The sequence below is a fragment of the Macadamia integrifolia genome, chromosome 5 (genome assembly GCF_013358625.1).
Source record: "Macadamia integrifolia cultivar HAES 741 chromosome 5, SCU_Mint_v3, whole genome shotgun sequence".
Lineage (NCBI taxonomy): Eukaryota > Viridiplantae > Streptophyta > Magnoliopsida > Proteales > Proteaceae > Macadamia > Macadamia integrifolia.
In genome coordinates, this window is record NC_056561.1 from 28,374,200 (window position 1) to 28,387,125 (window position 12,926).

Consider the following 12,926-nt stretch of genomic DNA (forward strand, 5'->3'; position numbering starts at 1 on the left):
CCACCTAGGATTATGGGCCTAGGACCCGGGGGTGGGCCCAATTCCTAAGAAAAGTACCTGAAAGTTGGTCTGGTCCAGAGATTTAGGGTACATGTCAAGTTGTAGAGTTGAGAAGGTCTTAGGCACCCAATCTAACCGGTTCAACCGGTCGTCCTACTAGATGCTTGAAAGTGAACATTTTCTACAATTATTCCTATTCCACATGCATGCCTAAGTTATCACACATATATACATTAATTGAATTTAATTAATTTTGTACACTAAAACAAGGTTAATAAAAGTCTACATTATACTAATTCGTGTGAGAGATTATACATGAGCTTGACCCTTGTTTTGGGTCAAGATGGGTGGACTCCCAATTAGTGCCAGCACAAACTTTCTTATGGATTCTCCTGGCTCAGGGGAAGATGGTCTTGAATTCCAACTTTTTTTCGAGAGAGATGCTGACAGTGGTAATATTCAAACAGAATTTCGGCTAGGTACGGTTACTTTCAGATTTAAATTTTGACAGAGCTTTGGCTAGGGAAGGTTACTTTCAGGCTTTGGCTGAGGTGGCACTCCTGCAAAGCTTCCATTGGGGATAGGAATGGGAGGGCTAGTCTAAGGTGGCACTCTGGCAGAGCTTTCGCTAGGGATAGACAATGGGAGGGCTAGACTAAGGCTTGAAGAAATCCGAATGATTGAAGAACTTCGAAGGCCCGAAGAACACTTCGAAGATTCGAAGAACATATGAAGATCACTTCGAAGACTTGTAGAACCTCAAAAGGGGGGAGGAGAGAGGGCAGAGCTTCTCTACAAAGGGTGATCATTAGCAGTCTTGAGTGTGAAAAACCAAAGGGAGGGGGTATTTATAGATTTTTTGGGCCAAAAGGATGGAAATAGAGATTTCCTTGGCCAATGGGGTAAAAAGTTAGATTTTCTTGGATAATGGGGTAAAAAAATATATTTTTAGGCCAATAGGGTGAAAGATGAATTTCTTTGGCCAATGGGATGAAAAGATGCTTTTCTTGACCAATGGGCTGAAGGAACTGATTTTTTGGCTAATGAGGGAAAAAGATGCTTTTTTGCCAATGGAATGAAAATGATACTTTTTTGGCCAATGGGAGGTCATGGTGTAGGGTATGTTAGAGGGGGTTCAAAGTACGCAAGCAGGTGAAGAGGGAATCTAATCCAAAATCCAATCATTAGAGTGAGGTTGTCGGTGGCTGGTGGGAATGCACGGGTGAGCACGAGGCCACATACATGCATGCGGGGCGCCTGCAAGTGGGCTGGGGAACACATGCAGTGAGGGTCACTGGACTCACATGGGTGAGGCTATGGTGTGCGAGGCATGTATAGGTGGGGTAATGGGGCACAAGGCAAGCATGGGTAAGTTTATGGGGCGCGAGGCACGTAAGGGCGGGGTTTGGGTGCTTGCATGGGCCGGGTTTGGGTGCTCATGCCAAGGTCTGGGTGTGCATGGTGTATCTTTTGGAAATGATTGCAATAGATCTGATGTCCAATTTTGATGCACCATATATCATTGGAATTGTGATTCCAAGTACTATCCATCCATACGATTGCTTTGGACTGGGTTCCTTCGTATATAAGAAGTAATAATTGGACCCTTCTTTTGTCTCACATGGGATTTCTAGGGATTTTAGGTGAGTATAGAATGCTTATGGGTTGGGTTACCTCAGTCAGTTGTCATCTCTGTTGATCGGAAGTGATAGGTTGGGTCCACAATCCATAAGTCATCATAGCCGAGAGAGGGTGAAAAAATTGGGTGTCTACATCTACCTACTTATTGATGTGGAACAAGGCACATCGGGTAGACACTCTAGTGGAGGGAAACCTATTTTATGGAAAGTTGCTCACTCACATCTTCATCTATTTCGGGTAGATCTTACTAGTGAGGTGATTGGAGGATAGGGGTCCCAGGTCTATGACCAAGTGTCTCTGAAGAAGATGAGCCTGGAGACCTCAAATGGTACTTGTGATGAAATGGAGGGTATAGATGTGGAGGAGAATGTCAAGGACTTGCCCAGGTATGATGGCATTCCCCCATCGGCTCCTAGGGATCCTTTACCACCACCATTCATCCACCACCGATGCACTACACCAGAGCTTCTTCATCTGTGGGACCCTCAGGGGAGTATAGCTTGGCTAGTATGTTTGGCCACCTGGAATCAATGGCCGAGACTATGGATCGCAGGTTCTCCCAGATCGATAATTCCAGACTCTTGATGGATGTGTGTCTCTGTGGAAAAGAAGATGAGGGAGTGGACTGTGTTCTTTAGATTCCCTCTAAGTCTATAGCACCGCCTCCGCTATAGCATGAGAATGACACTACAACTTAGAATCTTTTTATGCTTATGTTGAAGTTCTTAGTGTGTTATGTTGAATTTATGTAATCAGTTATGCACTTTTCCATTTTATGTCTTTTTACTTCCTTTATGCCACCTTTTTCTTATTATAATGTAAAAGCTTATGTAATTTTCTTCCTTAATATCAATGAAGCAGATTTAAGCCTATCTAAGGATGTTCCCCACTTTGTGTACTGTTAGACTTATTTTTTGTTTAAGTATTTTAAGTTTCATCCCAATCCCTAGAAATCCTAGGATTTTTCCAGATTGTGACTTAAGGCAAAGCATCACACTTTGATACCAAGCTATCATATCCAACCCTTTCTTAGGTTCTGGACATATGACTAGGACGCTTACCACCATCCTATAACACTGCCAAGATCTCTGACAGTACATTAACCATCACAATCCATAACCAAAAGAAGTCTAAAATCAGAATGTAGCGGAAAGAGTATAATAAAATAGAATATATCAATTCTAAGAAACTGGGGAGAATCTAAGTTTTAGTTATATTATAATAATAAAAATTATCTCAATTCTAGTGTCAAGAAATACGGTATAATATCCATAATTTGTAACATAAAAATACATTAAAAGAAATGATGTCTACAACACATCCTCAATCAAGGTGTGCTATAGGCAAAACTGTCATAGGCACAGTCCATGTTGTGCTCCTCGAGCTTTGGAGTCCATGAGTCCCCACCATACTTGGCCATAAACAAAGCTACCCATTGGTACAACTATACTGCATCATCATCTAAAAAGAAACACACGTGGGTCTGAGCTTCACTAAGCCTAGTGAGGGATGGGATTCATACAAGCAGAAACAAATAATGTAAAATTGTGAGTATAATGTAATTTATTTTATTATTATCCACCTAACATACAAGTAACCGGGTTAATGTTATTGCAACACATTTGGCTATATCCTTGGTCCCAAAATCATAATCAACACCCAACAATACAAATCTTAGTTGTGGTTAGAAGCTTACAAGTCTAGGAATGTGCTCTTAGTCACCGAGAAAACCCTGATAACCCCATCTTGGCAGCCACGGCACTGGCATTATCATTGGCCACGCTGTGCAAGTTTTCACCCCTAGAAATAATCACAGTATACCACGAAAATGGCATTCAAGAAATTCTCATCAAACCTATCATAGCGGATTATTGAACACCTCACCTCTGTTGGAAAGGGTTTGTAGCATTTGGTAGTTATCACTTATAATCATAATATATGTCTTTCATAATGATGCAATTAGTGTGGCTAATGTATATCGAAATCACCGTTGGCCACACCGTATCTATCACACCCTGCCTCAATTATAGGTTAAGGTATGCTGCTCTGTATTCCAAACTAGTTAGCCTATCTCAACCAGGATCACAGAAGCATGCTACAAACTCACAATGCCACAAGATCACTACTAAAATCAGAGTATGCATATAAAAAATCATATTTTGATATTACCTATGGTGATCAGTCTGCAATGATAAATACCATATTACAGGCCAAATTTGAATTTTAACCCACAATTACATAAATAATTACATCCTACATACAATGTGAATATAAGTCACAATATCAGAAGGGAACATCTATCATCTCCATAGTGTCTCGTAGGCACGACCTCACAACCTTTGCTGAACATTTGCTTGCTTCAGCTCCGGTTCCACCATTTAAAAAGAGAAATCCACGAGGGGTGAGCTACACTAGCCTAGTGAGGGGTGAGCAGGCAAGCACACACATCCATTTATAATGCCAATGTGTGCTCACAACAATAAGCATAACATGATGCCACAAATGCACAACCACATGATCGATTTTCATTTATATTTATTCCATTCTAGTTATTAAGTCTCAAATGTGAGTATAAGTGTTATAATTAATGTAGGTGGTATCACCTCCCCAGTAAGTTGAGCTCTAGAGATACAATCTAATTGCAAGTAAGAGTCAGCCAATCCCAGAAAGAACCTTAGTCCCCCAGCCAACCCCTAAAAAGTAATCCCCTGATAGTCATGGTCCCGGAATCCAACACATTGTTCACCAATACTGTCTGACAGTCATGTGTACAATACGTCATACCATGTTGTATCCTATATGGATACAATATGTCATACTCAGACATAGTAGTCCCCAATACCTACCACCAAGTGGGATTAGCTAATACCTCACCCCTATTGGCAAGGGATTATAACACTGGGATTTGACTAACCCTATGCAGTATACATACATCCATAATAATGCAATAACAATCAACATCCATATCCAACTATGGTCATAATCATAACATTGACCTTTGAGCCCACTATACCGGAATCCTCCCCTTGGCCACACCGTGCCTCAGATCATCAATACTATAATTACTACCATACACCTCATCTCTACCATATCCAAAAAACCATGATCATATTAATATCGATAATCAAAAGTCATATGTGAAATTATACAAATATATAAAACATCTATAACATAGAAGCAAAGCATTATACATGGGCACACAAAATCAGAAGTGTAGAAACATTCTGTAACATAAATCACAATCACCCACTCACCCTGACACCGGAATTCGAAGCCTTTTTGTAAAATTCCCATCATCGTGTATCCTCGCCGAGTATCTTAGGTTCCTAAATTAATTCAAATAGAAAATATTAGATTTATTTCAATCTGTCCAAGGATTGGTTTAATTTTCCAAATTCCTACTGAATTCCCTCATCAAAATTCAAGCCAACTATTGAGAAGGGGTTCACCTTGGGTCAGCATCTTTCTCATCTGACAATCTAATTATTCCAACTGACTTCCTAACCTATATGTAGACCATTGACTTAGTCTACCTAGTCATAATTCCAATATCCATCCAATGGGACCAGTTCATAGGCTTAATGGTTACCAGACACATCACAAAGGTTATCATAGTCTTGTAGGATATCATAGTCTATGGTCTGGTTAGGTTGGACTTCCTACACAATCTAGAGCATTCTCTGTTACTTTTTCTCTCACCAAACCCTACTTAAGAATACTTCTTTCTTGTATAATTATACCCATGTCTAGTGTGTTGCAAGTATGTTAAGAGGGCAGGGATCACATAGTAAGACAAATGCTCAAATTAGGGTACAGTAGATCCACTGGTAGGAGGGTTGTAGCCACCAGTTGACCGTTGGCCACCCACCGGTGAAGGCCTGTAGAAATCCCAATTCTACCAATTCTTATGGTGAGCTCTGCAACTTCAATTTGACCTTTATACCTTGGGCACTCTCACACACACTCCATGAAAGGTATAAGGCATGTGTAGGGTCTTTGGTAGTCCATCTAAAAATCAAATTAAGTGAACTCTAGGTCAGTTCATTCATTCCCAATAAATTATCAAGCAATTAAATGGAAATCTGTCAAATTGAAAGGGTTGTGCTCTTTTCCATACATTTCACCACTCAATTAGAGCTGGAATGATTAATTAGAATTATAGGAACCTAATTCCAATTCCAATTTGGGCTTAACAATTGGTTATAGGGAACAGTTCAGACCAATTGTGTCCAATTCTCTACTTTCCAACCTAGAAAAACCAAAGTAATTTATGCATACTCTTATTGCAGAACTTTGAGCATGTACATCCCTATCCCACCTTCAATTGTCATGTATTTGAGTTAATTAATAAAAGCCCCATGGTTCAGGGTTCATAAGGATAGGTCAGTAGTCAATTGGATCCCTAAACCTGTTCCAAAATTAGGATTTCAGCTGCAGAGAGTTGAATCATAATAGACTAAATCTGATGAGCACATTTAAGTGTTAAATCTTAGGTAGTAAAGCATGCATTTTTACATACTTAGAATGGACCTACCTTGGGTTTTTCTTTCTTTTTATAGGTTTTGCATTTATAGGGCCTTAGGGACCATCGGGCTCCATATCTTCAATTTTACACATAAAGAGGTCCCGTTTCTTTCCATGGTTGCGAAGAGGATGAAATTTTGAACAAGATGGGACATGTTGCATTAATAGTACACATTTGTTTTGGCACCCATACATGCCATTATTCTTTTCGGGCCAGAAAAAGAATAATGGACTAGAAGAGAATCGAGATGCAGGCTTACAAATGACAATCCAGATTCCAACAAAGTAAGAGGGACCCACATTAGGTGCCACTTTATCTTTCCTTTAGGCGTGGAACACAAGATCTCCTATCTTTTTGGAGATTTTGTTGAAGATCTCCTATCTTTTTGGAGATTTTGTTGAAGATCTCCTATTTTCCACCTACTTAAAGACAAGGGGCATGGACGAAATTTCAAATTAAAATAGAAGATTGTCCAAATCGATCAAAGCAAGGAATGGAAATCGTCCAAGAAGGTTTTACGCAAGAAGAGAGAGAAAAAAAAAAGGAAAAAGGAATGAGAAATCATTGAAGATCTTTTCTCCCCTACTTTCTCTCCTTTTCTCTCATTCTCTCCCCTCCACCTCATCACATGATCCAAGAGGGGCCCACACTTGGAAGTTCTCTTGTTCTTTCCCCTATTTTCCCTCCTCTCTTTTTTCTCCTATTTTCTACCTCACCAACAAGAATCTAAAAAAAAAATCCCCTAAACTAGTAAACTAAAATCGTTGGACTACTTCCCCATTCCCTGTATAAGAGAGCCGACCAAAGAGGGAGTGCACACTTCTCTTTTTAGTGTTTTCTCTTTTCCTCTTTTCTTCTCTAGGTTTCATTATGCTCTAGTTCTAGTTTTAGTTCTTCTTTGCTTTTTCTTTGAAAACTTTTGTAATTGGTTTTATTTAATTAATGCAATGTCTTTTATTTTTATGGTTTATGTTGTTCAGGTTATTCAAGCTGTAATAATTTTAATTTAGTAGTTTAAGGCTTAGATCTAGGTGATAAGAACCAAGCTTTGAAGCATCTCTGTTCAAGTGCAAGTTTTTCTCTAAGATTTGTTTTCTCTAGGCCTAGTAATTTCAGATTTGGTTTATTTCAGATCTGGTTTTTAGGGCTGGTAGTATTTCAAATCAATCAAGTTTAATTCAAGGATTGAAGTTTAGGTAAGTAGGCTTCTACATAAGTCTTCTCACCGCCCCTCTCATTCTCTCTTCTTACTATACATTCATTCTTAATTTAGGCTTTAAATTTCAATTTTACTTTGATGCTTTCCCTTTTCCTCAACGTCCTTGGCTAGATGCATGTGTTGCCTTTGCCCCTTTCTAACCATGGAACCATCATTTTACTTTGATTATTTATATTACATCTCTTTCCCTAAAGCCAAGTAGAAAAGCCTTGTAAGATACTCTCTGGTCAAGTAGGGAAGCTCATACTATTGATGGTGCTTTCCTCGGGTTAAGTAGAGATACCTACTTGTGTGACTCTCTCTAGCCTAATTCCCCTTTGATTTTATTTATTTTATTTCAGTACTTTTCTTTTACTTTTTCTTTATTGCTTTTGAATTATTTGCTTTGAGTATTTAAATTCTTAGATGATGAATGGTTAGGGTTAGATGATTAATGATTAGGTTTTTAATTTCAATTTCAATTCCAATTTCTCTACTTGTATTGGTTAGGATGTTATTTTAGATACATGTGTTTTAGGATGGTAGTTAAAAGTAGATCACCATAATTAATCGATACACTTTCGCGTTACTAAAAGAAACCAAAAATAAAGTGGCTACTCTACTTGTGTTTGACTCGTAGCTACACTGATCTATACGCTTGCGGTTACTTTTAAAATTCAAACAAATCATAATCTCCAATTTCATATATTCATTAACCCTACTACTGGAATTCACATAGTTGGGAAGGGATTTACCACTTACCTAGTGCTTGGGTGATGCAGAGGTAGCAACAACCTTCCTTGCATAGCTATTCAGCCACTAGTGCAGGTATGATACTCTTTATGTAGGGCAACAAGAGTAGCAGTTCTAGGGCTCCTTGGGCAACAGAAGTAGAAGAAGCAGAAGCAATAGCAGCAACAGTAGAAGCGTTGGCTGGGCAACAGCTGTAGTAGGACAAGCGAAACACCTACCAGCCCGCCTTTTCTTCCCTCCATCTTCTTCTTTTTCTTTTCCTCTCTTTCTTTTCTTTCCTCTTTTCTTTTGTGCCCACGAATGGGATGAATAGTATGAACAATAGCTAGGTTTCTCCTTTATATAGCCTAACCTAAAACAGACCTTAGGGCCTATATGGTTAGGACCCTTAATTAAATTAATTAATTTAAACCCTTAACTCCATGTGGACCCCACTTCCAGCTGACCTGAGAGATGGTATACAATCAATATATGGACCCCTATTTATGAGGTAAACATGGTGTGTTGATGTGTGGGGTTGTGGGCCCCACAAAAAAAAAAGGATGCAATTTATTCAGTAGACAGGCCCTTCGGCAGGTGTCACCGACTGGCCGATGGTTAGGTGGGTGACCTACCGGAGACAATAAAACTTGTCCACCAGTAGCCCTAACTACTTGGCTCGCAAGTCGAGTGTACAATGATCTAATGCACACTAGTTGGACATCTTTCCCTCTTGTTTGGCTTAACTGGATTTCCAATTGCTCTTTCTTCAGTGCCATATACACTGGACACAATAGACATCCAACTATCCTCAGTATCTGCCAGGTCCAGACATCTGGGTATTCAACTACTTTTGATACAAGGTATCACATTATCTCATGTCTAAGCGAAGTCTAGCATATACGCTATTAGTATGGCATACACGGTACCGGAATTACCATCACAACACTTATCCATATCCAATCCTATCTCTAATATGCACACAATGCGTGATGCATCAATTAACTTGACGATGACGGTATTAGAATTCTCCTCAGTCACATCGGATCCCACCCATACACAATAATGAATAGCAATAGTTTTTATAGAATAATTGGTATAACTAAGTAAATCATACATGATGTTATAAATTTAAAGGCACATGTATGATATGGCATTCAGCAGTTCGATAAACTTAAAACACTAAAAAAGAAAGTCAAACCACAGCTCACCTCGTCTGCTGACTAGGTGAAAAAAATCATAAAATTCAACATCCAAAAAGTACCCTGATTAGCCCCACCAAAATCTTGATTTTGACTTGAAAATATGGTGTAAATTCAATGTTAAAGAAGGTGTTAAAACCCCCAAGAAGATTCTCTAAAATTTCTTAAATTGTTCTTGAGAATAGTATAGCACAATCCACTGGTAGATGCAATCGGTGGATCAAATCCCACCAATAGGTCTCACTAGTGGATGGGTCAGTGGCTTCAGAAGTCTATGACTTATCCACTAGTAGGTCTCACCAATGGATCAATGATCTATCAATAGAAGTCTATAAACTGCATTTTCTCTCATTCCCAACCAACCACTTACGCCATTTTTTGTCCATAGAGATTGTAGAGGGTCACTCCACCTTTTTTTTGAACCTATCAGATCACATTTCTAATGGTGGAATTAGGAGATCAAACCAAATCTACGTTTGAAACCCTAAAATATTGGTTTTCCACCCAAATCACCTATCCTAAGCTTGTCAAGCATGGTTCTTGGGTTAGAGGGTATGTATTGGGGTTCCACAAGCACAAGGAAGTGTATACATTTGAACCCCAAGCCCTAGTACCTGATTTTATCCCCAAATCCAACAAAAAACCCAAAATCTAACTACATAAAGACATGAAAATGAAGAGGGAGAGGTGGAGGTGAACCACCTACATTGGTTGAGCAAATGCAGAAGGCAAGAGGTAAGTCTGGCCTTGGATTCCCTTCTTCTTCTTTTTCCTTTCTCCTTCTTCTCCTATCTTTCTCTTCTTTCTCTTCTTTCTCTCCCTCCCATGCTTTTAGATTTGTGAAGTAAAGAACCTTAAAGGCTCATTGCCTTATATAGGCAAAGGCAACTAAAGCCTGTTTGCCTCTTAGTGCCTTACAAAAGCCTAAACCCATTGATTTCTTTATTGGACCACGTGGACCCACCATTTTGACTCCTTATGTCATTAATTGATTGCTAGAAGTGCTCCATATATGGGGGAACATATCTAGAAGTTAGACCACGATACGTCAGGTCCCACAACTAAGAGTCCAATTTGGATAGTATAGATCCACCGGTAGATCACCATCCACTTGTAGGTTGATCAATTGGTAGACCTTGTTGTACTTGTCTTAACTTGATTCTTCAATGCCTTTGCCCATTTGGGGAGGGGATTCTCATAGGGGTTTGTGAACGTAAATGGGGTACAATCATCATGCTTAAGGAGGGTAAAACAATGAGGTTAGATTACTTACTACCAATGCTTCAGAGGTCTAAACCCCTTCCAGTTGCCTCAACACTCTCTCCAAATAGTAGACTGTAGCTATCCACAAGTCACCGGTGCTAACACTCTTTGTTTTATCACCTATTCATAAAATCTTAAATTAAACCGGATTAAGGCATGTGTGTAACAATTATTGTCTCCTCTCCTCATTGACCCATATTACCATAGACTAGAACAATTACAATATGCCCTTATGACTTTAACCTGTTACTATTTATGCAATTGGAACTATAATCAAGTGACTAAATGCTCCCCATCTTTCACCATATAGCCTCAGTTATCAAAAGGAGGAAAATAACCAAGTGTGCACATATACTAAATAAATGGCAATAACAAGAATGATATATAGTTATTCTTGAGAAGAAAAAATTAGACATAAGTCTTATAAAGTTAGTTCCAATTGATTACATTAATAAGAAAACTATCACTAACAAAATGCATTAAAGGATTTAATTAATCTCATAGAGTAACATGCTCCTGAAAAACTTTTGGAATCAATCTCATACAGTAATGTGCTTCTAAATGCGTAGTGACTGAAGTACTTTTTATTTCTATGAGAGAAAAGAACTACAACAGAATTGTCACAAAAGCATCCTCATTGACTTGGATGTAGAATCACATTACAAAGCTTTGAGATGAAATTTTTGTACGAGTTTGATTACATGCAATCAATTTCATTGGACTCTATTTCCAAGGATTACCATTCAAGACCTTAAGGTATTTGAAATTCTTGTACATTCCTAATGGATTCTTCCCAACCAATGAGGGCCTTTGAAACATAATCTTTCTTTGTAGACCTCTAGTGGAGGTAGTTTTTAGTGTTTGGACCTCCAAAAATTGCATATATCCATTCAATGTTTGTGTCTCCATTAGTTCACAAGATTTGGTAGGAACATATGGTCAAGGAAGATTGGTATTGGTCAGGCAGACTGGGTGTCTAACCCCTTCTGACATATGTAAATTGATGATTATCAAGTCTCTAGGCAAACAATATTATGAAATTGAGTTACTCCCTCTGTAGAAAAGAAGAGAGGAAATTTTAAGGTCCTAGATCTTGAATATAGGTGGTGATTCCCGAAGCCCTTAATTCTCGTCCAATGTAAGAGAGGGTGATTTAGGGTGAAAACAACCCAGATTGTTAGATTGGGCCCAATACCATCCATGATCACATCATCATGATCAGAACCGGTGCGATGCGGTTTGCGCCTTGGGAGTAAGGGTGTCAATTGGTCTGGAACCAAGTATTCGGTGCGGTTTTGGTTTTGGTTCCAAGAAGTGTTAGTGTGATCCAGAACCGAACCAAGTCTCATCTTGGTTCTAAAAATTGGTAGTTGTACCCAATCTATCCGGTTCCAGTCCTGTTCTGGTTCCTATTCGGGTTTTGTATTTGGTTCTTATTTGGTTCCAGTATCCAATTTCAAATTCAAATTTTTTTATGTAGCTGCTATTTAGAAGACAAAATATAAATGCTCATTCACTAGGTTATTGGTCTTCCCCAACAAAAGAATGAACAAAAAATATGAGTTATCAATGGATATGTATCCATGTCGAATGATCGTAAGAAATCGATTATCTATTGAACTTCTAATATCATTAATTTCACTACTTGAAACTCTATTAGATGATTTATCATTAGGTGATTGAAACTAAATATCGTTAATGATCCTGAGTAATCAATCTTCTAAACGATAACTGAAAGACAAAGGGTTTTAGAGTTGGACTCTAATTGAAACTCTATCAGATGATTTATCATTTAGATGATTGATTATGTCGGGTTTCCATATAAGTTACGTCAAGTTTTTAGTTAAAGAGGAAAAAATGACATTAAGTTATTCGGTCCGATTTCGATTAGAACTTCCGATTCTTGGCATAAATCTAGATCCGGACCGAACCAAATTTTAAATACTTATTTTAGATCTGGGATTTAACTATATTATAATGGGTTGGATTTGGTTCAAGGTATTTGGTCTAGAACTGAATTCGATTTTTGGTTCCAATTCCAATTTGACACCCTTACCTGGGAGCATTCACCTCCTGGTAAGGATCCCTACTAGAGGTATAACTATTTAATGTGCTCTATTGATGTGTGTTATTACATTAATATTAGTCTCATGTGAAGCACTTTTAATCACGTATCATATGTGAGCAGGTAACTTAATGTGCTACTTTTTATATCTTTTTATTACTATATTTTTTTTTATTGTAATAAAATATTTTTTTCAGTTTTTACACATTTATTGTACTCTTGGTTGTATTTTGTGCAATGTTTCATAAAATAATAATTTAAAAATTTTTGATATACACTTATTTACCTTTGTGGTTTTAT